Here is a 24,080-nt window from a genome sequence, read left to right on the forward strand (position 1 = left end):
GCAAATATCTGTTAAGTGATCCAAGCATGGTTCTGAATGACAGTGCTCCCAAATGTTGAAAAATAAAGTCGAAAATCCCAATGGAAGAAAACCCTAAGAATTACAGTCCTTGAAGAATAAAATTGCACATGTTGCATATTCTGAAAACTGTAAAGGGTGAGGGTGGGGCGACATAAGAGCAATAGAAGGTTAAGCCTCAGGGAAGAGGTACATGGTTGTTACCGGGCCTGGAGCACAGTCACTCTACCTGTCACTACTTCAGCCCCTTTGCACATGGCACCATGCTTGCATTCAGAGCAGCACCATTCTATAGATAATAAAAGGAATTCTACAAATGCAGTGACCTCCAAACCAAGCCCCTTGCTGGGGCAGAAGTTCTTCCAGGATTGCAAAACACATTAAATTGTGACCTATTAACAGCCACAGGTTTCCTGATTCTACTGTTTACCATGCGGGAACCAGCACCTGATTCACTTTGACTACGGGGCAGAAGTTTCAAAAATGTCCCTGCTGCAGTCAAACAATGTCACGTAAGTCTCTGTTGGTTCTTAGTATTTTAGAACTTATCTCTATTTATGCTCTGACAACTGAAGGAATGTGACACATTGTAAATGATTATTTGAAGACTTGATGGGTTTTGCTCTGAGGAAAAGAAGGAATTTCAACAGAGTCTCCATAGAACAATGGAGATTTGGAATTAGGTACAAGATGGCTTCTAAAAGTGAACCAAAGCAAAGGAATTCCTTCACCCCTTTGCCCCTACTCAGGTTGGCAAATTTCACAGAAAATCTAAGATGAGAGGTTTGATCCTGAGGAAGGGTAGTGATGAAATCTTCAGTAAATTTATCATAATTCTACAATGGAATTGCTTCAGTTGATTCCAGAAGGCTTGTGTTGAGCCAGAAGCATTTTAGAAAAACTGGGGTGCAACATAGAAAAATCAGTGTGAATGTACCCCTGGAGGAGAGTCAGTCCCCTAAAGGAAAACCAGAAAAAAAGAACAAAGCCTAAACCCAAAATGCCATTATTCACTGTGGTACAAGACTTGAAAATATAATGACCAGGAAAATCAGTCAGCTCTGATAACAACCACTCCCTCTAGCTGTAATGTACCCACTTATACTTTTTTCTATGTCAAATTTTCTTTTTAGATTAAAAAAATTCCTTAATTTTAAAAGTTTGTCCTTAATATTTATTGAAAGGAATGATTTGCTATGCTGTGAATTTCCCATTCATATCATTTCCAGTACTGCAAGTTGGGCATACACTAGGAAGACTTAGAAGGTTCTAATTTGTGGTACCTGTTTCTGAAAATTTTACTGCACAATAGTGCTTTACAAGAACACTGACCATAAGCAATGTGATGATGATGATGATGATGATGATGATGATGACAATGATATACCTTTCAAAAACAAATAAACATTTTTATTATTTTTAAGTGTCTACTTTTAGGAAAAAAATGCTGTGGGATCTTGGCTCCTTAGCTAGTGGTCAACCAATGATTCACTCTGACTGTTGTCACCAAAGACTTTGACTCTTCATTATCTCTGGTGATGTCAGTTATGAATTCAAATGTGCTCAGTTGCCAACCAGAAAGAAACGAGCCTATATTTGACCTATTTATAAATGATGTTGACCTGCTCATAACCATCATCCCAACATGATCATGATTACTTGCATGCTAATGTTTACAAAACCATGTCTATTCAATGGTGTAAAGTAGCTGATTAGGTATTTCATCACATTGCTACACTTCTCAAATTATCCCTTAAAACGTAAATAGATTATTTTTAAGAGAACTTTAATTTTTGGTCAGGAATATAGCTCAGTGGTTATCTAGCATGAGTGAGGTACTAGATTTGATCCCAGGTCTCTCTGTCTCTCTGTCTCTTTCTCTCTCTCTCTCTCTCTCTCTCTCTCTCTCTCTCTCACACACACACACACACACACACACACTACACACAGTTCAAAACTTTTATTTTCAAGGTTTTAATATTTTAGGATTTTAGATCTTAGGGATCTTGTCTTTCAAGATCTCAGCATTCAGAACTATAGGATTAGGTTTAACCCACCCCTGGATCCTACAGTGAATGCTATAATCGATGGTGAGAAACTCTGGAAAGTTTTCCTACTAAGATTAGGAACAAGGAAGAGGTATTTTCTTACATCACTGCCTTTCAACATTGTACCAGAAATGCCAGGTGATAAAAGAATAAGAAGAAATAAAAGGTGTACAAATGGAAAAGAAAAGTAAAAGTGTTTTGTTCATAAATGACATGATAGCTATGTAGCAAATCTGAAATAAATATTTTTTTTTCTGGAATTAGTAAGAAATTATGGTGGGATTGTAGACTGTAATGTTAATCTCCAAAGCTCAAACACATTGTTGAATAGTAAGAGTGAATATGTGGGATTTAAAATTAAAAATATATTACCACTTATTTTAACATACCCACAATAAAGTACTTTGCTAGAAATCTAATGAAATATGCACTGGTGGGTATGGGGAAAACCACAGTACTCTGATGAAGAAACAAAGAATTAATTATGTCAGGAGACATCCCATGTTCATAGATGCAAATCTTGAACACTGCAATGGTGTTAGTACTTTCCAACGTGTCTCAGATCCAAAAAGTCCAGTCACATTTTTGTCTGGACATTGACAAACTGATTTCAAAAGAGGCACACAGTCAGTGGTTTTCTTGAAGAAAGAGCAAGAGTCGTTTGGAGGGCTGGTGGTATTTGACGTCAGTACCATCAGCTGTACTATTCAAAGGAATGCAACGATGTTGGAAGCTGCTGGAAACTTTAAGAGCCTTATGGGTTAATTAGGTCACTGGTAGTTTTCTCCTACAGATGAATTCATGCTTCTCTCAGTGAAGCAGCTTATGTTATGGGGCATTAAGTTTTACTTTCTTTTTCTGTTGTTGTCCTTTTGAGCCGGGGTCTCTATAGCCCCTGGTTGTCCTGGAATTCACTATGTAGACTAGGCTATCCTTGAATTCACAGAGCTCCTCCTGCTTCTGCCTCCCCAGAGTGCTGAGAATAAAGGTATGTGCTACAACAACCAAAAAGTTCGGGTTTCTTGGTTCACTTTCTCTCCCTCTCACCACATGACCTCTCTTCTGCACCCACTGTTTGCTGCTGGAGAATGTGATGCTATTCTTGTTGGAACATGGTTAAAAGGATGACCCAGGGTGAGTCTTGGGGAACTGGAAGAGGCTCCAGGAAAACAGGCAGAGGTCCTTTTACTTCAGGTGCATTCTATTCTTGGATTGTTCTTGGATGTGATTTCATGCCTCCTAAGACAAACATTTACATTCAATTTATAAACGTTAATTCTTCTTGTATGTCAGATCAGAGCTATAAAGCCCAATCTGGACAATGTGTCCTGAATCTGCATATGGCCTCTGCCTTACTTTCATATTTTCTGGATATAATCTATAGAATGTGTCAGGCAGTTATGTTTCAAATGTTCTGCCCTGAGAAAGTTCTGGAAAAGGCTGCTCTGGTAATATTTAGTATGTGCTTACTGGAATTTATCTACATGTTTTTCTGATCATGTTTTTCTGAACTCAAACAACCTTCCTTGGGTCATTGCTTTCTTTGTCACATTCATGTATAAAAATTACACTGAAACTGAAGTAAGATTGTCAATGACCTTAGACTGCCCCATTCTCTCAGGTCCTGCAGACAAGATCTGCACAGGCCGGCTGAAAAGTCAACACATCTCCTACAGCATAAGGCCTTCCTTAGATGTGGTTGCCTAACTTAGTTTACAGAAGAGAACCGCAGCCAAACAAACCTTCCTTTCTGAAGTACCAGTCTTAGGACCTTTATGTGTAACAACTAAAAGTGAACTAAGATGACAAGAAAATTGATAAGTGGAGTAAGTTCTGGCAATGTACCAATTCTGGTGATTCAGAACCACGAATAATGTAGCTATTAAGCCATGAAAAGGTATCTAAGAATCACAAGTGCACAGTACAAAATAGAAGAAGCCAATCTAGAATGAAAACATATGTGATGATCCCAAGTATATGGCATTAGGGAAAAGCCAGGGTTATGGAGACTAGAAAGAGATCATGAAAAGGAGTGGGTCAATAGGCAGACAAGAAGGTTGTTAAGGCAATGACATCAGTGTATGATATTATAATAGTGGATCTATGTCATATGCCTTTTCTAAGAACATAAAATGTATAATACTGAGAGAGCCCTGATGCACATTGTGGACCTAGGGTGGTGGTAAAATGTCACTGTCACAAAGGTACTGCTCTGAGGCCAGATGTTCAGCAGGGGAGGCTGTGCATGTGTGCATGCAGTCAGTATGCAGGAAAACCCCTGGGCTTGCCTCTTGTTCTTGTGAACCTAAAATCCATGATTGCTCAAGCAATAGTTTGTTAAAAACAGAAGAGCATAACCTGCACTAAGCAACCTAATATTCATGCTGAAATTGAAAAGTCAGAAAGCTATAGAATGCCTTTGAAAAATGGTAGATCACTGAATCTCTGGCAGACACTATTCAGATGTAATATTCATAGGACCATTGGCTAACATGCATGGTCTCCTTCTCTCCCTTTTACCGTCTTACCACATCCCACCCTTGACAGTCATAATATCCACTTCATGAAATAACCTTAGGCTTGCTTACTAATGTGCTCTTTTGAAAAACCTAAGTATTCTTTACCTTTTGTCATTTTAAGAAAATATATGGGTTGTGACTTACTAATTGAACTTCTGTTTGAAAGATACAGCAACATGGTCTAAATAGTTGATGTTACAGACATCAAGAAAGCTTCCTGACTCCCATTTAGAACTGATGTTGGCATAGATGTGCTAATAGAGGTGTAGAGGGGGGTGGTTACAGTCAAGTGGGTTCATCTCACAATGGACCAGGCAACCTCCTTCAAGATATCCTGGGCCAACCCTAGAAGCTAAATATATCTCAGTGAACAAAATAGCTATTTGGGTCTTGCTCTGAGATAAACATTTGCACCAATTCTCTCTCTGTCTCTGTGTCTATCTGTCTCTGTCTCTGTCTCTGCCTCTGTCTCTCTGACTCTGCCTCTGTCTCTCTGCCTCTGCCTCTGCCTCTGTCTCTCTGTCTCTGTCTCTCTGTCTCTCTGTCTCTCTCTGTCTCTCTCTGTCTCTCTCTCTCTTTCTGCTCAATAAACACTTGATAACTTGGTTCCTCTTTCTCTAAGCATCCACTGTAAGCCAATCACAGGCATGTGCCTTCTGGTTGTTAAGTAGGGCTGAGCGGTCTGCACACACGTTTCCATTTGAGTAGGCAGAATTTGCTCTACTGCTTGTTGAAGTGTGAAGCATTCACAGTGGGGCTGAGGCTCTGTCTCCACATACCATGGCTTATTGGAGAATATTCTTCATTCACAGACAGTGTCTGGCGTGGCAGTCATGCAGAACTCCTTATCCAAGTACACCCAGGGGACACACATTTTAGACATCTTAATGGACCAGATCTTCAGAAAGGACTGATATAACACAGATATAACACAGGTTAAACTCCCAACACTATAAATATTAGACATTGTCTCTGATGGGAAGACGGTGTAGTTGTAAAGCCAGAGGAGACTCAGTAGAGGCTTGTCTGACACATGCCATACACAGGATAAAATCTTAGCCGATGCTTATTTTTCCTTGTAAGTGCTCACACACACTTGCTGTGACTTGCATAGAAGGCCAGGACAACCTCAGAACCACTCCTTGCCTTCTAACTTGTTTGAGATCACGATCTCTTTTGTTGTTGATCTCTGTGTACACCAGGCTAGGTGGCCAATGAGCTTCCACGGATAAGGCTTCTTCTGTTTCTGCTTCCCACTGTGCTATAGTAGTGCGGGAATACAGACTTGTGTTACCACATCTGGCTTTGCTTAGAATCTGCAGATTCAAACGCAGATTCTCAGGCTTGCAAGGCAAACACTTTTTATCTATTGAGCCATCTTCCCTCTCCCCCAAGCTGGTTTTTGGCTTTGGTTGTTGGTTTTGTTTTGAAGAGGGAACTGATCTAACTGATCGTCATAGCCCTTGATGTTTTTCTTGTTTGTGTTGTTCTTAAACTGGGAAGATATTTATAGACATGTCTTCTAAATTTATCACCCACTTTGATAGCTTTGTGCTTTTTAATTTTCTCTTTGTGACTTTAGAAGTTGTGCCTTCAAATCATGCATAAAAGAAAGGAAATGTTCTTATGCTAGGAACAACTTAAAAATCCTTATGAGAAACCTTATGCAACTCTACGTCCCCATCATATATATCACAAATATGGCTGCTCAAGAGAAAAATGTGCAATAGACTGTCCTAGTTTTGTTTCCAATTGTTGCGATAAAATATTTTGGCAAGAGCAATTTGGGCAGGGTGGGGGGTGTAGAGTTTAATTTAGCTCACCCAACTTGCAGTATATTGCTTCAGGGAAGTCAAAGCAGTAGGAAGAAACTAGAAGAAGCTAACCACAGTTGAGAGAATGAACACATGCTTGCCTACTAATTCTCGGTTCACTGTCCAGTCTCTAAGGTGGTTCAGGAAACAAACTCAGGGGAGAGCACCACTCACAGTGAGCAGGTCTTCTCATTTAAAGGTCTTCTCATTTAGAAGGACACAGGACAAAGGGAAAGTGAAAGCAGGTCCCTGAAATGGCAGCTTCTTGTTCCCAGAAGACAATTCAAGGAGAAACAGCAAGAAGGCACGTGAATGGGGGTGTATCTAAACAAGACCAAAAAAAGAAACAGAAGGACCCAGGAAGACCTGCTTGGAGGACATCCATTCTTAGGTTTCTCCCATGCCATCCAGAAGGGAGAGACTTATGTGTCATTCAGTTCTTTGTCTGTGCCAGGGAATTAACTTGGCAACCTGCTAGAATGGCAGCACCCAGTCTCATTTCTAATGAAGGTGTGTTAGAGGGATACAGGCAGACAGGTGGACTAAACATGGGGTCCCTGAGATGGCAACTTCTTGTTCCTAGAAGAATCAGGAGAAAACTTTAAGAAGGCATGGAGGTAGGGTGGAGGTGGGGCAAGGGGTGGGATGTGTGGATGTAAAGTAGGGATGGGGTGAGGTGGGTACTTATCCAAAGGGGACATACAGGTAAAGATCAGGTCCTAGAAGCCCCATGAAATGCCTAAACCAGCTTCTGTTTAGTGGACTTTCAGCCTTAAATCTCTTGCATCCCTAAAGATAAGCCACTCCTTTCTCCAAGCTTAATCTGTCTTCCCTTGTGAAGCAATTCTCTGTCCATGCTGAGGAATGACAACTGCCTAGAAAACCGCCTGTGCCTATGTTACAAGTGAACATAAGACAATTCCCCACTTACATACCTAAAGGCTTCAACCTATCCAGACAACTCCCCTCTGAGACTCCCTTTTTCAGATGATTTCTACATCGTCTCAAGTCAACAATCAAAGTCAACCATCATAGAGACATTTAGATCCCAAAGGCAAGAACTCTTACATTTTGCCTATTTTATGCTGAAAAAGAGACACAACCAGAGGAGAATACCCATAGCCTGTGTAGAGGCCTGCAATGTGACTGAAGAGTCCCCAGTGGATTGCTGTCATTGAATGCTGCACGGTGAATCACAACTCAGGCCCCGAACCACAATCATCAGTTCCTGGTGAAACTTTATTCCATGTGTTGTCTGGAGGTCAATTTCATCAGAATCCCTTTAGGTTTTTGTCCACAATGAGGTAACTTGCTCCACCCAAGTAGAATTAAAGTATCCGGAAGTACAATCTAGAAATGTATATTGAGTGGGTTCCCCAAAGTGTTTCTGATAAATTTTGGAAAAATTGATGCTTCCATAATTGGTGTGTACACCTGGGAGGTAGGTAGGCACTTCAGGAAGAGAGATAGATGTTGTCTTAAAGTTTTCTAAAGCAATGGCTCTCAACCTTCTTTATGCTGACCCTTTAATACAGCTCCTCATACTGTGGTAACCCAAAACCATAAAATTATTTTTATTGTTAGTTTATAACTGAAATTTTTCTGTTATATATCATAATGTAAATATCTGATGTGTCTTAGGCAACCCCTGTGAAAGTGTTGTTTAACCCCAAAGGGGTTGCGACCCACAGGTTGAGAATCACTGCTTTAAGGGACCAGAATTGAATATATATTCAATAATTCAACACACACACACACACACACACACACACACACGACAAGTACATAGATACACATATATACATATGTGTATACACACATATTATAGGAAAAGGGGATTTATTAGAGTGGCTTATGGGCTATAGTCTGGGAGTTCAACAATGTTTGTCTCCCGATAGAAAGGCAAAGAGTCCAGTAGTTGTTCCTCCACAGGACTGGATGTCTCAACAGTCCTAATGTGGTCCTGGCATCTCCAGGGGAATTCTTAGAGAGGTTTTAATCTACATTGGAATTGTGATGAAGTTAGTTCTGACAGCAGAAAAGGAACGCCTCCACGACAGAATACACGAACCTATCGATGAGAGTGAGAGTAGGCAGGCAAAAAGCCAAACCTCCCTTTCTTCTATGTCTTTTCACCTGGGCTGTCACCAGAAAGTGTGACCCAGATTTAGGGTAAGTCTGCCCCCTTACAGATCCATCAATGTTCAGTCAAAAGATACAATCAAGAAAACCTCATCAGTGTACCTAGTTGCTTGAGTTTTAGTGGACATCAATAAAGTCGAATTGGTAACAGAGATTAGCTATTGCAAGTCCACCCTTGTTAACCCACAATCACATCTCCTTATATCATGCTTAATTTCTAGGTGAAAACAATAACCAGATCATAAATATGCCTAACATGATATAACTATCCCACGTATAATCATAAATTCAATATATATTTTAGAATAAGTGCAATGTCCCTGGAGGAATTCTTAAGTGTTTTAGTGTCTTACAAAGTAAATGTGATAACCTTTATATTATCTTAGTTTTTGTTATATTACCTGATAGAGAAAAGAAAACATGAATATCATGAATATATATATGTATATATATGCATATATTCTTTTTTGAGCTTTGAACTTCTCTTTCTTTTTTCTCTTTTTAAATTTAATTTACTTTTTAATTTATAAAAGATACCACTTTATTTGTTTGCATTCACTCTACAATTTCTTATAAAGTCACCAAAATAATCACCATGTCTCTATGTTCTTTTAATCTTTAAAATGATATTTAATATTTTGAGCACAGGAGATGACATAAATAGTAGATTAATTTTTTAAAAAATTAGCCATTGAAGTTAGCATAGTCACCAGGATTCTTGGAGATGAAACTTGATGCCTTGTTTGCAAATAATGATAACTTTTTTTTGGAATTGTTTAAGTACAAAATAAATTGAAGAGCATACACAATGATATAGTAAACAGTGCTCACAGATCAGCAAATTTTAAAATGTTAAATTGTTAAAAGATGTACTAATTCAACACAACCCCCATCAAAACCACAGTGGTGTTCTTTGTAATGATAAAAAAAAGTTCGTAAAATTTATGTTAAAACACAAAAGATCACAAATACCCAAAGCAATGCTAGGCAGAAAGAATGACGTTAAGTATTACAGCACCAGATTTTAAATGATCTGAGAGAGTGACAAGGAGTACATGGTGTGGACAGGGAGGGTTAAGAGTACAGTAGAACTGAGCAGTGAACCTTCACAGCTACACACACTGAATGTGGACAAAGATATGGAAACCGTACATTGAAAAAGAGACAAGCTCTCCAACAGATAATGCAGGGAATCTTGTCAGTGCTCATGTAGGAGATGAAACCGGATCCTTAGTTTGCATGCTGTGCAGCAATCAATGAACAATAGAATCAATGAATCAGTGGAAAATGGAATCAATGAATCAATGGAAAATAAACTAAAGACATGATTGTAAGACTCAAAACACAAACCACTTGAGGAAAAACTATAGGTGCATGCAATGGCTTTCCTAAAAGGACTGTAGGATCTCAGGTGGTTATCACAAGGCTTAGTCAGTATAAATATATTAAAAAATATATTCTTAACCAAACAAGGCAGAAACGCTGTCAATTATAATCCTCATTATTTTTAGCTGGTATTTATAATTACATTTCTCTAGTACTTATTCTGTGTTTCCTCCACCCTCCACCTCAGTAGGTCAGGGTTCTTTTCCTGGAAGAGTGACTCATAGTTTCATTTCTGAAAGGTCTGGGCCCTTTGTCATCCAGCCTGGATTAGGTTATTGTAGTTTTCCACTGACTTTTGTCATAGGACATGGTAGTACTATAAGAGGCCCTAAGGGATTCCATGCACTCCAGACATAATTGTTCATACCTCTATTGTGGAAGATTAATCCATGAATCCCCCAACAATGCTGTTATTTCCTTTCTTAGCCTGTTGGTTTAAGACCATCAGGAGCCTCGTTTCCCCAGTGTTGGGGAATGGGGGTGAAGTGGGAGTGGGTGAGTGGGAGGGGGGCATCCTTATAGAAGCAGGGGGAGGGGCAAACTGGGAAAAGGAATAACATTTGAAATGTAAATACATAAAATATCCAATAATAATAATAATAATAATAATAATAATAATAATAATAATAATAATAATAACAACAACATCAGGAGCCTACTGTGACCAGGGGACTGTCTCAGCTTGCAGTTTACTGAAATGTTTGCTGTGTCACCTGGCAGGAATTCTTCCCCATCTGGACCCCAAACTTCTTTATGCCAGTAGAATTTAGGGTCATGGAAATAGGAAGCAAACATTTTTCTAGAGCAGTGGTTCTTATCCTTACTAGTGCTGGGACACTTTAATACAGTTCCTCAATGTCACCTTATCACTTTAATTTTGCTACTGCTATGAATCATGACATAAATATCTGATATGCAAAATATCTGATATGTGACCTCTGAGACAGGGCTATTTGATCCCTAAAGAGGTTGCAACTGAGATTGAGGCCCACTATTCTAGTGGGTTATTAAGAGTAGTAGTGAGTGGAATTATTCCAATTTCTTTCCCTTGATTCCTGGACCTGTTGGTCATAGATAGCTGTGGGAAAAACCCTATTATACATTGGATGCTCATTCAAAGGACATATGGCCTTGTGGAGAATTCTGCCACAGCCCTCTAGGCTACTGTCACGTAATCAGTTCCATAACTGTGTCTTTAACAGGCCATTCTATTGTTCTGTCAGGCCTGCTGCTTCAGTAGGGTGGGGAACAGGGCAAGACCAGTGGATCCCATGATTGTGGGTCCTCTGAAGTACTTCTCTGGGAATAAAGTGAATTTCCCCAGTTGAAAGCAAAGCCATAAGCAGAATAACTGCTATAGTAAGGACAAATCATTGTCTTTTCCATGACAAAAGTGGCCCAATGTGGTAGGTGCCTGGGAGCTGAAGGATGATGAACCTCTTCTTGAAACTACTTCAGGTAGCCGAGGCCCTGACAAAGGGGGACCATGAAACACTACTCTATGAATCTACTGGGGAGGAGGATCTGGATCCTGTGTACTAAGAATTGGCTGGAATCCTTACATTGTAAGTAGTCTGGAGCTGGTGTGTTCTAGAAGACAGAAAATCCCATTATAATTTGAATGTTGGCAGATTCTGCTCTTGGCCTGCTGTTAGGACATAGGACACCAGGCTCTGTAGTACATTTTCCCTCACTTTAACTTTGTAGTCCCTGAGATTCCTGGGTCTTTATTAAAACATAAAGGTGGTTATAAATTGAGAATGGCATCTTCTTTAGATCAATATGAACAGAGATGATGTTTGGGTCCTCAGGGGACAATTATTCCAACACTAAGGAGAAAAATCTCATCTAGAACAGAAGTTATTGAAACAGCAGAATCATAACATTCAGTGCTACTTAACCATGTCTTTTGAAAAGACGTTTGAGGTCTTCGGCAGATCCACCGAGACAGGGGTTTTCCTCTGTGTGCTAGGGTATGTCCTTTGGTTGAGAGGGTCAGCTATTTATCCTGGTGACTTGACCCTACCTGTTGATGTCTAGCAGTTTGACAGCCATGCGTATGCTCAAAGCCACCTGGTAAAGCCTCTTCCATTGAGGACCCAACTGTTTTATGAATCCTTTCCTCCTGAGTTTTAAGAAAGGCCAACTCCCCCGGTCCACAATGCTTAGACCCACACCCTTTGCAGCCTTAGTAGTGAAATCTGATTGAGGATGTTTGGGTGAGGATTTCCCATGTTATGTCATGTTATGAGGCCATGTATGGGGCAGATCTCAAAACAGAGGCTGGCAACAATAACGTCTTTAGCTTTGGATTATTCCCATCAACACTAGTTATTGTGCAAGCTCATTAAGTGAGCAGTATCAAGCTATCTATAGAGATGGAGAACAAGCCTTAACATTAGAAAGAAAGTTAATATTGTCTAACCCGTCATGTCAAGAGTTTACCTGAGACAGCTCAATGACTGTAGTCACTAGACAGACAGAGGCTTCACTAGAGATTCTTAGAGATCACCAGTCTTCAAGAGCAAGCATCCTTGGAGTCAAAGGCCCAATTTCTCTTCAAAGGGTGGGGCATCATACCTTACAATGGTTTCCTCTTTACAGAAAGACTGAAGTCCTGTTTTTGTTGTTATTTATTTTTACATCTCCATCAAGGGCAGCTTTCCCCCCAGGGCCCTGTTTGTGTGTTTCCCACAGCTGTGACTGGCTCGCCGTTGAGAATCTTCTTCAGCCTGGGACTCTTCTAGGATAGCAGATACATATTTGCCTAGAAGAGGGTTTGTTTTCAGGGATGAGATTTTTGTTTGGACTTATTCTCATGTCACTAGTCACTTTTCATGGACATTTTGGATTTTCTCTACTTTATCTCCGTGGTTGAACATCCCAAACACAAATCTGAAACTAAGCATGGAGTGGCTAAGAGTCCCACTCTAGATTTCTTTTATAATTCTCTTCTTGGGTCTTGAGCAGATTGACTGATGAATAAACAACTAGAGATATTCTGCCTTATAAGAGACCCGCAGTGTGCTGAAGGTCTTCCTGGAGAACGTGATCCGTGATGCTATCGCCTACACGGAGCACGCCAAGCGCAAGACTGTCACTGCCATGGGCGTGGTCTACGTGGTCTACGTGTTCAAGCGCCAGGGCCTACGGCTTCGGGGACTAAGCTTACCCATTTTTTCCCATCACTCAGAAACCAAAGGCCCTCTTCAGGGCCACTAAAAAAAAGAACTTTATTACTAAACTTTAATTATAGTAAACTTTATTATATACATTATATACATACCTTCTTAAGTTTTATCTTTAATAATTGTGTGTGTGTGTGTGTGTGTGTGTGTGTGTGTGTGTGTGTGTGGTGTTACTCTGGCCTTCTGGACCATGCTTAGCTTTTTGGTTTTGTTCTCACTTCTGTCTTCATTTTGGAATAATAATTTACTTTTATACAAAAATACCACGTACAGCCCTTACTCATTTAAAAGGATTAATTACTCTTTCTCTTTAGCCCCCTTTAAACCAAAAACGTATTCCATACCAATAAGATTTTATATCTTTTCACTTGATGGTTCCTTTTGTCTTCAGAGCATGGGGCATGGCTCTTTCTTAATGAGATAACCATATTCCCATGAAAACCCAGACAGCCGTGTCTGAAACACAGATGAGGTGTGTAAACAGCCCCCAGGGATTTCATATCTGCTCCTCTACTGAGGGTTGAATGGAAGTGTGGCAGCTCTGCCTTCGTCTTCCTTGTTTTCTCTCTTTGGTTTGGATTGATTACCTCTCTAAAAAAGCATGTGAAAACACAAACATAAGTCATTTTCCTAATCCTTGGATTCCGGGAATAGCAGAAATTAATGAGACTACCCCCAAACTGAGGACAGTTTCCCCTGAGGATGTGACTGCACTTTGGAACAGGAACAATGATCTCCTGAGGAACAGTCCATTACCCCAGGCAGTAAGTCAGGATCCTAAAGACAGCCCAGGGGGCCATCAGACCTCTCTTTGGCTCTGGCAGCATGGCAACAATTTTAAACACGCCTCTCTGTCCCTTACTGTCAATCTGTCTCTTTAATTGGCTTACTGGAACTGGTGACTAAACTTAACCTTTGGGAGCTGTCACAGCCAGGACTTTTGCCCTAAAACTCCAGTTACTATTATGAACCCAAACTGTTTTAATCGGCGTGACTACTCACTACTCATGGGTTGGTTTGGTAGCATGTAAGCCATATAAAAACCACAAGTACACGTAGACAATAAATATTTGCATAGACATACTAAAGATAGATTTGCCAACCACAGACTTTGTAGTTTCTATTTAGATCTATTATTGTCAGTTTTAGAAGTTAGATTATTAATCTGATTGTTTTTCTTCATAATAGGAAGCTATCCCCAAACCAAAAACCTGTATTTCCAAGACAAGGCTCTTGATGGAGACATGCTAGAAACCTTCAATCTTAAAGACACAGGGCCTAACCTAGTCACCGAGAAAGCTTAACTGCAAGTCTTATAAGGAACAAAATCAAAACCAAAAACAAACCCCAAAATCAAACCCAAAAACCAAACCAAACCAAAGCAAACCAAACCAAACCAAACCAAAGCAAACTAAACCACCACCACCACCACCACCACCACCACCAAACAACCAGTTAAAACATGAAGCTTATTAAACAGACTTAAGGTAAAAGCAGGGAGGCCCAGGTGAGGATCTCTGGAGGCTTCTGGGTTCTTTTGTCCTGGAACAAAGAAGTGGACAGACATGTGGACAATAGCAAAAGTAGGGATAATCTATTAAAGACGGCATACTTCCCAAGTGGGAGAGCAGGCCACGGGAGAGATGGTCTGTCAGCTCAAGAGGATGCCTGCTGCGCGGAAGGAGGGTTGTTGCGGCATACTGTACGGGCTTGGGATCGTTTGCGTAGCTCAGGCTTCCTCCCACATACAGCTTAGTGCTGCACATATCGAATTAGCACCGCAAATCTCGACCTAGGCGTCTGTTCTTGAACATTACAACACGCCACACGTCACCTTGGACCCTCTCTGCTTGTGCCCCTCCCTGGCTCCAGCCATTTTCCGTTGGCCTCCGTCAGACGTTCCAAGCTTCTGAGACACTTTTCTAGCGTGCTAATTTTGCAGCCTTTGTGTAGGGTCCTCTGGAACTCACTGTTGACCACGCCTCTGCTTTAGTGTTACGTAACATCAACCAATGGCTGCATGTCAGAAAGCAGATAAAACTCTGTGTTGGTATAAATTATCCGGAATTACTTGCTTTGCAGACATGCCCATCTCACTTTAAGGAACATCAGAGTGATGTTTTACCCCACACGCTCTTCTTTGTGACAACTGACTTAGAGTGTGGTGTGCAGACTGACGAAATGAAGATCACACAGGATAACATCAGGGGTGCAGACGCTCCCCTGACTCTAACCCCAACCTCTAGTTTCACTGCATTTTAAAGACTCTCTAGGTGATTCGCATGTCCCCTCGGTTCAGGAAACACCGCCTGAGCCTGATATGTGCCTCACCTTGAAGTGCTGTGCTCACTTCAGCGGCTCACCAAAGTGAAGGTGCAGCCTTTGTGTTGGGGGGATTTTCCTGCAGATGTCTGAAACTTTGGACCTGGGAAGGAGAGCATAGTTTCAAACATACAGACAGATGGACCTGAGCCTTTTGCAAGCTCCAGGTCGACATCAAATGAGCAATCTCTCCAATCACGGCTTCCCTGGATCCTTTCCAAACCATCCACACACTTTAGAGCAATTCTCTCTCAAAGGTCAGTAGGGAGCTCACTCTGTCCGACCCGAGGGAGACCCACAGGTTCTAACTGTCAGGATTTTGCTTTCTCTTCATGTATCTGACTCCCTTTCTCCCTTTCTCTCCCCGTATACCTTTTTTTTTTCTACAAAGATAGGAATTTGGAAAGAAAAACAATTTAAATATATTTTAAAATGCTGTTACTAATGTAAAACAGAAATGAGTTAGCTAAAACAATGCAGAAGTCTCCACACATTGTCCAAACCATGGAATAGCGTGCTTCTTGTTTTAAAGAAATAGTGCTTGTTTGTTTTTAATTTGTGTGTAGGTGTGCGTGCTTGTGTGACTTCTGGTGCACATTTGTGCTGCTCCCCGTGGAGGTCAGAGGAAGACGTCCTGGAACTGAAAGTACAGGAGATTGTGGGTTGCCCTGTGTGAGTGTTGTAACAAAATCTGGGTCCTCTTACTCACTGAGCCATCTCTCTAGCCCAGGAAGTATAACTTCCCCCAACACCTTAACTGCTTTCATTCTGGAGCAACAGGCTTCTGAGATCCTGGTGAATGGACTTCCTATCTTCTGTAGCCTTATCCCCCAGTACAAGTCACACGCAACTACTTAGGTTTTCAGGAAACTGCGTCCGAATGGTAGTTTCTATGATTTCACTAACGTGTGTCATGCTTAGTCACTTATTATCCAACAGGTGAGCAACACAGAAAGGCTCTGGTGGCATTAGTAAGAACGGATGTCAGCCATTTAAATGGGCTTGGCTTGTGATAAGCAGCCTTTTAATATCCCCAAGCTCCTTTAGGCTACTATATGTGAATTACAGAGTGACATTTTTTAGGGTGTAGGAGGCTTGGTTAGGTTTCAATGTTCTTCACATCCGGTCCAGTCATATCTGGGCTATGCAGATTGTCCCCGCCGTTTTGAATTCCTACTGGAAGAAGAAACTAACCTCAAATCCCGGTGTTGTGTGCTAACAATTTACCTTCTATCCTTATTGGACCAACAGTAACTTATGTAAGGGTCACGGGCACCTTGCCAGGTGTTAAGATGGCATCTCCAATGGGACAGCATCAGCCAAGTGAATATCTTTAATAAATTACAAAGAAAAGAAAAGAACTTTGTTATTTGAAGATAGTAGGGAATACACACACACACACACACACACACACACACACACACACACACACACTGCGCGTGCAACTGAAGAAACCAGTCATTTAGTCTTTCTTTTTCTTCCTTCCTTTCTTCCTTTCTTCCTTCCTTTCTTTGTTTCTTTGCTTCTTTCTTTTTTCTTTGTTTCTTTTTTTTCTTTTCTTTTTCTCCTATTTTGGTTCCCTATCAAAAGAGTAGTTTTAACATTCAATCTGTTCTCATTTTTAAAAGAACAGATGGCTTATAGGGATGTTTGCCTTATAACTAATCACCAAATTATTTGCAAACAAATAAATAAAAGTAGAAGACCAGTTTCAAGATGCTATGGTAAAGACATATAAATGTATTACTATCACCATGGAAAGATTCATCTATGAGGAGCAGAGACCAGTATCTTGTTAGGTCTAATACGTGGCTTGTTTTTCCAAGATCCCAAATGTTTCCATTCCTGGATTGGCAGTAAAGGTGGGTAGGGAGGTTCAAATAATTCAAACATGGCTAGTGGTTGGCTGAGCCTTGGTGTTTCAGGCTGTGGTCCACAACTTGTTAGTGAGGACACACAGAGTGCAAAGCACTCTTCAGCTATGAACCAGTGATCATGTTGTAATGTGGACCCAGCAGTAACAGAGACAGCTGGGTATTCACAGTTTTGTAAACTGTGTGGATTATTAAAATGTAGTGAACATTCAAATACAGCATTTCTGTGCATTTTCAACCCCTTCCAGCTAAGGCCTCTCCTCTATCAAAGCAGAAGTCCCTGTTATACATTAAAAAATATATACATGGAAAGTGGTAGAGATATGGCTCAATGGTTAAGAATGTTTGTTGCTCTTCTAGACGTTTGTATATGCTTGGCCTAGGGAGTGGCACTATTAGGAAGTATAGCCTTGTTGGAGTAGGTGTGTCATTGTGGGTGTGGGTTTTAAGACCACTTTTCTGCTGCCAGGAACTCAGCATTCTGCTAGCAGCCTTCAGATGAAGATGTGGAACTCTCAGCTCCTCCTGCACCATGCCTGCCTGGATGCTGCCATGTTCCCGCCTTGATGATAACAGACTGAACCTCTGAACCTGTAAGCCAGCCCCATTAGATGTTCTTATAAGACTTGCTTTGGTCATGGTGTCTGTTCACTGTAGTAAAACCCTAACTAAGATAGGACCCAAGTTCTGTTTCCTCCATCCTGTCAGTTCACAACTAACTGCCTATAACTCCACTTACAGGAATCCTATAGTCTCTTCTGGTTCCCCCCACACACTTGAATGCACATGACAAGCACACATACACAATTTTAAAAATGGGAAAAATCTACATTGTTTTACTGAGGGTCACTCCTACAGTTTAAAGTACAGAAGGTTTTGTGTCATTTTTCCTTGTTTTTCATATTTCCCTTAATGTGGTAAACACCCTGCTTATTAATTGGCACCACTGAGTAACAAAAGCATCTTTTCAGCCTTCTCCCTCCTATGCTACAACAGAAACATGTAGGATAAGTAAGTAGAGTTGTAAGTGAATGAAGATCTCATTATTATACACAAAATACAGGGAAGTAAAAATTAGAACCTCAAATCCCAATGGTATGTATCTAAAGATGACAGTACTACAAGCACAGAGGAAACCCTTGACTCTGGTACACCTCTTAATTACACAAAGGAACCATGCCCTTCACTGGTAGACTTGTCTGAACATTCAACAGTCTCTTCTGTAACAAGAGGTCAGGCATTTGTATGGACACTTATGGCTTCATAACAGTAATCAGGAAAAGTATCCTTAATTGATACTAGACCCTAACCTGACCTCAACATAAAGTCAGACACATCGAATCTGGTAGAAAAGAAAGTGGGGAATAGACTTGAACTCAGGGCACTGGAGACAACTTCCTGAACAGAACACCTATAGTACAGACACTAAGATCAATTAATAAATGGGAACTCATGAATCCAAAAGGCTCTGTAAGCCAAAAGATACCATCATTTGGACAAAGCAGCAGATTAAAGAATAGAATTTTTTTTTTTTTTTTTTTACCAATTCTACATCTGATAGAAGACTAATATCTATAATATATAAAGAACTAAAAAAAAGGTAGACATCAAAAAAACAACCCAATTCAAAATGGGGTATAGATCTAAACAGAGAATTCTTTTTTTTATTTTTTATTATTATTAACTTGAGTATTTCTTATATACATTTCGAGTGTTATTCCCTTTCCCGGTTTCCGGGCAAACATCCCCCTCCCCCTTCCCCTTCCTTATGGGTGTTCCCCTCCCAACCCTCTCCCCCCTTGCTTCCCTCTCCCCAACAGTCTAGTTCCCTGGGGGTTCAGTCTTAGCAGGACCTAGGGCTTCCCCTTCCACTGGTGCTCTTACTAGGATATTCATTGCTACCTATGAGGTCAGAGTCCAGGGTCAGTCCATGTATAATCTTTGGGTAGTGGCTTAGTCCCTGGAAGCTCTGTTTGGTTGGCATTGCTGTACATATGGGGTCTCGAGCTCCTTCAAGCTCTTCCAGTTCTTTCTCTGATTCCTTCAACGGGGGTCCTGTTCTCAGTTCAGTGGTTTCCTGCTGGCATACGCCTCTAAACAGAGAATTCTTAAAAGATGAAACTCAATTGGCCAAGAAACATTTAAAGAAATGTTCAATATCTTTTAGTCATCAGGGAGATACAAATAAAAACTATTTTAAGATTTCATTTTATATCTGTCAGAATGGCTAAGATCAATAAAACAAGTAAGAGCTTATGCTGGTGAGCATGTGATGTAAGAGCAACAGTCACACATTGCTGGTTGGAGTGTTAACTTGTACAGGCACTATAGAAATCAATATGGTGGTTCATCAGGAAGCTGGGAATAGATCTACTCCAAGATCCAGATATACCACTCTTGGGCAGATACCCAAAGGACTCTACATTTGTCATGGTTTGTGTAAGTTTGGTCCAGGGAGTGGCACTATTAAAAGGTGTTGGAGTAGGTTTGACCTTTTGGAGTAGGTGTGTCGCTGTGGGTGTGGACTTTAAGACCATATTCTTAGCTGCCTGGAAGTCAGTCTTTTGCTAGCAGCCTTCAGGTGAAGATGTAGAACTCTTAGATCTGCCTGCATCTCGTCTCGAGCTGCCATACTGGAACCTTGATGATAATGGACTGAACCTCTGAACCTGTAAGCCAGCCCCATTAAATGTTGTCCCTTATAAGACTTGCTTTGGTCATGGTGTCTGTTCACAGCAGTAAAACCCTAACTAATACAACATCCTATTATAGAGACACTTGCTCAACTTTTTCATTGCTGCTCTACTCATAATACCCAGAAGTTGGAAACAGCCTAGATATCTGTCAACAATGAATGGACAAAGAAAATGTTGTGCATTTACAAAATGAAATATTACTCAGCTATTAAAAACAAAAAAACCCAACAACAATAACAACAACTAACAGAGAAATCATGAAATTTGAAGGTAAATAGACGGAGCTAAAAAAGAAAATCCCAAAAAAGGTAACCTAGACTTGAAAAGACAACTATGGTTTGTATTTGCTTATTACATGGATATTAACTGTTAAGTATTCCATAAGCAGGCTACAATTAGTATAACCACAGAGGAGGAGGGAGGGAAGGAGGGAGGAGGAGAGAGAGAGAGAGAGAGAGAGAGAGAGAGAGAGAGAGAAAGAGAAAGAAAGAGAGAGAGAGAGAGAGAAAACTTGTAGGGAGAGAAGATCCTCCCAGGAAGGAAAATAGAATACATAGTTCTGAATGGATAGGGCAGGGGATTACAATTGGAGAAATGAATGGTAAGTGGGAAGGAAGAGGTGGGTAAGGGAACAAATACAGGAGGGGTAGCTAAAACTAAGATACTGGAGGGGTCATATGGAAATCTAACACAGTAGGAGTCTCTTAAAGCATATATGCATATGGTAGAAATTTAAATGAAATCACAAAATAAAGGGGTGACAAAGCCCAACTAGACATATCTCACCACCAAATAAAACCTTTAATATGCAGAATTCCAACTAATTAAGTTGCTAGTCAAAGGGTTCCCATGGAAACCTCCCCAAACCAAGCTATCACAAAGGCTATTGGTTGCTCACCACAAACTAATGGTGAGTCCCTTTGGCCTTAATTGCCATAATTCATTGAACACGGAGAAGTCAAGCTGGTGCCTACCTGGGACCTTCATTCCTACTGACTAGCCTCTATGATACTGGAACATACTCTGTGCTTCTAGAGGAAAAGCCAAACGTAAAACCTTAGAGCTACAATGGTGACCTGCCTGTAAGAAAATGCTAGTGGCATAGTTGCACAAAAGTTGTAGGAGTGACCATTGCACCATCTGAATGAAGTGCATATGAACTCACAGGGACTATAGTAGCATATACAGGCTCTGCACAGGTCTGGGCCAGGTGAGTCCTGGCACTGAGAGGAGAAATGAACACACTCCCTATGCTCAGACATAGATGGCCACCATGAAACAAACTCAATGATACTTTAGGAACTTTGTTATTGTTGTTTGTTTTTTTTTTGTTTCATAATGTTTTTTCTTTATTTTTAACTTTCCAGGTCACTTGTCTATATATTACGATTTCTGGTTTTGTGGTTTTATGAGATTTCTCTGTGTGTAAATATATATCTCTGTGTCTTTATGTGTTTCTCGTGCTTTTTCTTTGGCTCTTTTAAAAATTTGTTTGTGTTCGTTTTGTCCTATTCTAGTTTGTCTTTATTTTATCTTATTTTGTTGTTGATGATGTTATACACCTGCTTGTATTAGCATCGTCATCATCATTGTTATTACGTCTACCTTGTTTTCTAATGAGAAAGCTCAAGAAAGGGTATGGACTTGGTGGGTGGGGAGGTGGGATGGAGTTGGTAGGAGCTGGGGGAGGGTAAACCATAATCAAAGTATATTGTGTGAAAAAATATATTTTCAATAAAAGAAGAGAAGGAAGGAAGAAATTAGATCATATATCAAACTTTGTCACCTTGAAAAAGATTGAGCCACCATTTTCTCATGTAAGAAACTTACCTGCAAAATCTCTATGTTCCAGTCTCCAGGTGTCCTAAGAGGCCAAAAGTGTGAAAAAGGGGCAAAGTGTTCCCATTTTCTGTTATCTATAATCTAAAATAGCAGCTATGCTATGCCCCTAAAGACGGAGTCTAGAGATGGAATAGACTTTTCTTTGTGACTCATCATGCCTACTGGATGCTTTCTGATGTTTTTGAGAAGTGTCAGGTACCGTGTGCTGTCACATGCACCATTGTTTCTCTGCCTGCTCGGCACTGCTGTAGTGGGTGCTCAGTCCACACACCTTACTTTATAGCTGCGTTTTAAAATCTACATATTCCTAAATTTGTGGCTAAGCTAAGATATGAATTGTTTATGATACTGTAATCACAAAAAATAGTTCCAGCGCATGAAATTTCCCAATCATCACAGTTTTCTTTGTTTAGGCTTTATGTAACTATCTGGACTATAAAACGACAAACCAAACAAATAACCAACAAAATCCCACTATATGAACATTCAAGATTGGTGGTTCACATCTATAATATTAGCATCCTAAAGGCAGAGGCAGGAGGATCACTGCAAGTTCAAAACCAGCCTCATTTATATAGCAAGTTCCAGGTCAACTAGGGCTTCATCATAAGACTGGACTTAAAAAAAAAACCAAAGAAATGAAATTTTATTAGTATAATCTTTTGATGAAAAGTTTGTATAAAAGATGAAATAAATTGGATATCATGTTTATCCATTTTCATTACTATGATGAATACCTGAGACAGGCTACTTTACAAGGAAAAAATGGTTTACTCAGGCCCATAATTCTAGAGGTTCAAAGTCCAGGAATGACACAGGTTCTTACAAGTACCTCCCAGACCTCAGTTTTATCACATGCAGAAGCATACATGTATTTGTTTCCTTGACTTCATAAACAAATAGGATTCAACCATAGGTCATTCTTTAATGACCTTATCTAATCTAATCTAATTTAATTATTTCCCCAAAGCAGTACAAACCATAGTGGCATCAACTTTCCAGCTTCTTCATCTCATCAGCATAACAGTTTGGGGACTGAATGAACACCTGCATGAATTCTTGTTGGGAAACCTCATTGAGGCCATAGCAGATGTGCACAGAGAAGGGCAAAGAGAGAAAATGGTAACCAGAATACTCAGATGGTATTCAGTGTTCAGTTCTTGGTTGGAGAATATTTCTGAGGCTGACCTATAGTCTGCATTGGGTTCTAAGCGACACTAAGCTACTCTTCCAAGATAAAATGGAGCTGTTTGACATCAGGCATGTTCTAGCATGTACATGTGTAATGGTGACATAGGAATGAAGACAATTAGTGTAATACCTTAAGAGGTAAAATTCTCTCTTCCTAAGTCTGCTTTTCAAATAAATAGTCCTTACCTTTTCGATCCTTAGTGCTACCATAGTAGATCTTGGTCTTGGGAAATTGATTATTCAGACTGTTGTAGATCAGTGTTTGACAAACTTCTTTGGTGAAGGGCCAGGTAACAAGTATTTTGGCTTTGCATGTCATGCAGCCTTTAGTCCCCCTACTCGGGTTTGCTATTGTAGGAAGGAGGCTAAACATATGGACAAGGGCACCTTTATCACAACAAAAATGTACCGTCAACCAGGCACTGGATGTGCTGTGCGGTGGTAGTTTATTGGGCCTAATGCATTTATTGGGAACTAATGCATGCTTCTGAAGTAACTGTGCAAAATGAGGACCAAAAAAGATGAAGAACAAAACCGAATGTCACTGCCCTTGACATGCTGTATTCTACTGTGACAATATGCTTATCCACAAAGGAAGAAGTTTCTCTATTTTATTTGCCTAGGGTGATACATTATTCTAATTATATAATGACAATATTTAGAACATGCTCTATTTAGAACCCCAGAGAACATTCTGGATGAAAATAGTTGCAGGTCATTGTTAACATCCTACATTGACTTTTTTTTCCAGGTAAAACATCCTAAGTTATTCTTCCATTCTTCTCATGACTTTGTCATATTACTGAGTGACCTCATCATTCTAATCAACCTCCAGGAATGACTCCAGGGTACCACAGTCTCAGAACCATCCAGAATGCTCCAGGAATGGTCTAAGGAGTGCAGATTACACTGATTATTAATACAACTGTAACTCACGATTACAGGGGGAGGCATATGCCTGCTGTGCCTCATTTAAAGCCTATTGCTAAATGAATCCCCCTTGATTCTAAGCATAAGCATCTGCTGTTATTATGATAGAG

The sequence above is a fragment of the Rattus rattus genome, chromosome 7 (genome assembly GCF_011064425.1).
Source record: "Rattus rattus isolate New Zealand chromosome 7, Rrattus_CSIRO_v1, whole genome shotgun sequence".
NCBI classification, from domain to species: domain Eukaryota; kingdom Metazoa; phylum Chordata; class Mammalia; order Rodentia; family Muridae; genus Rattus; species Rattus rattus.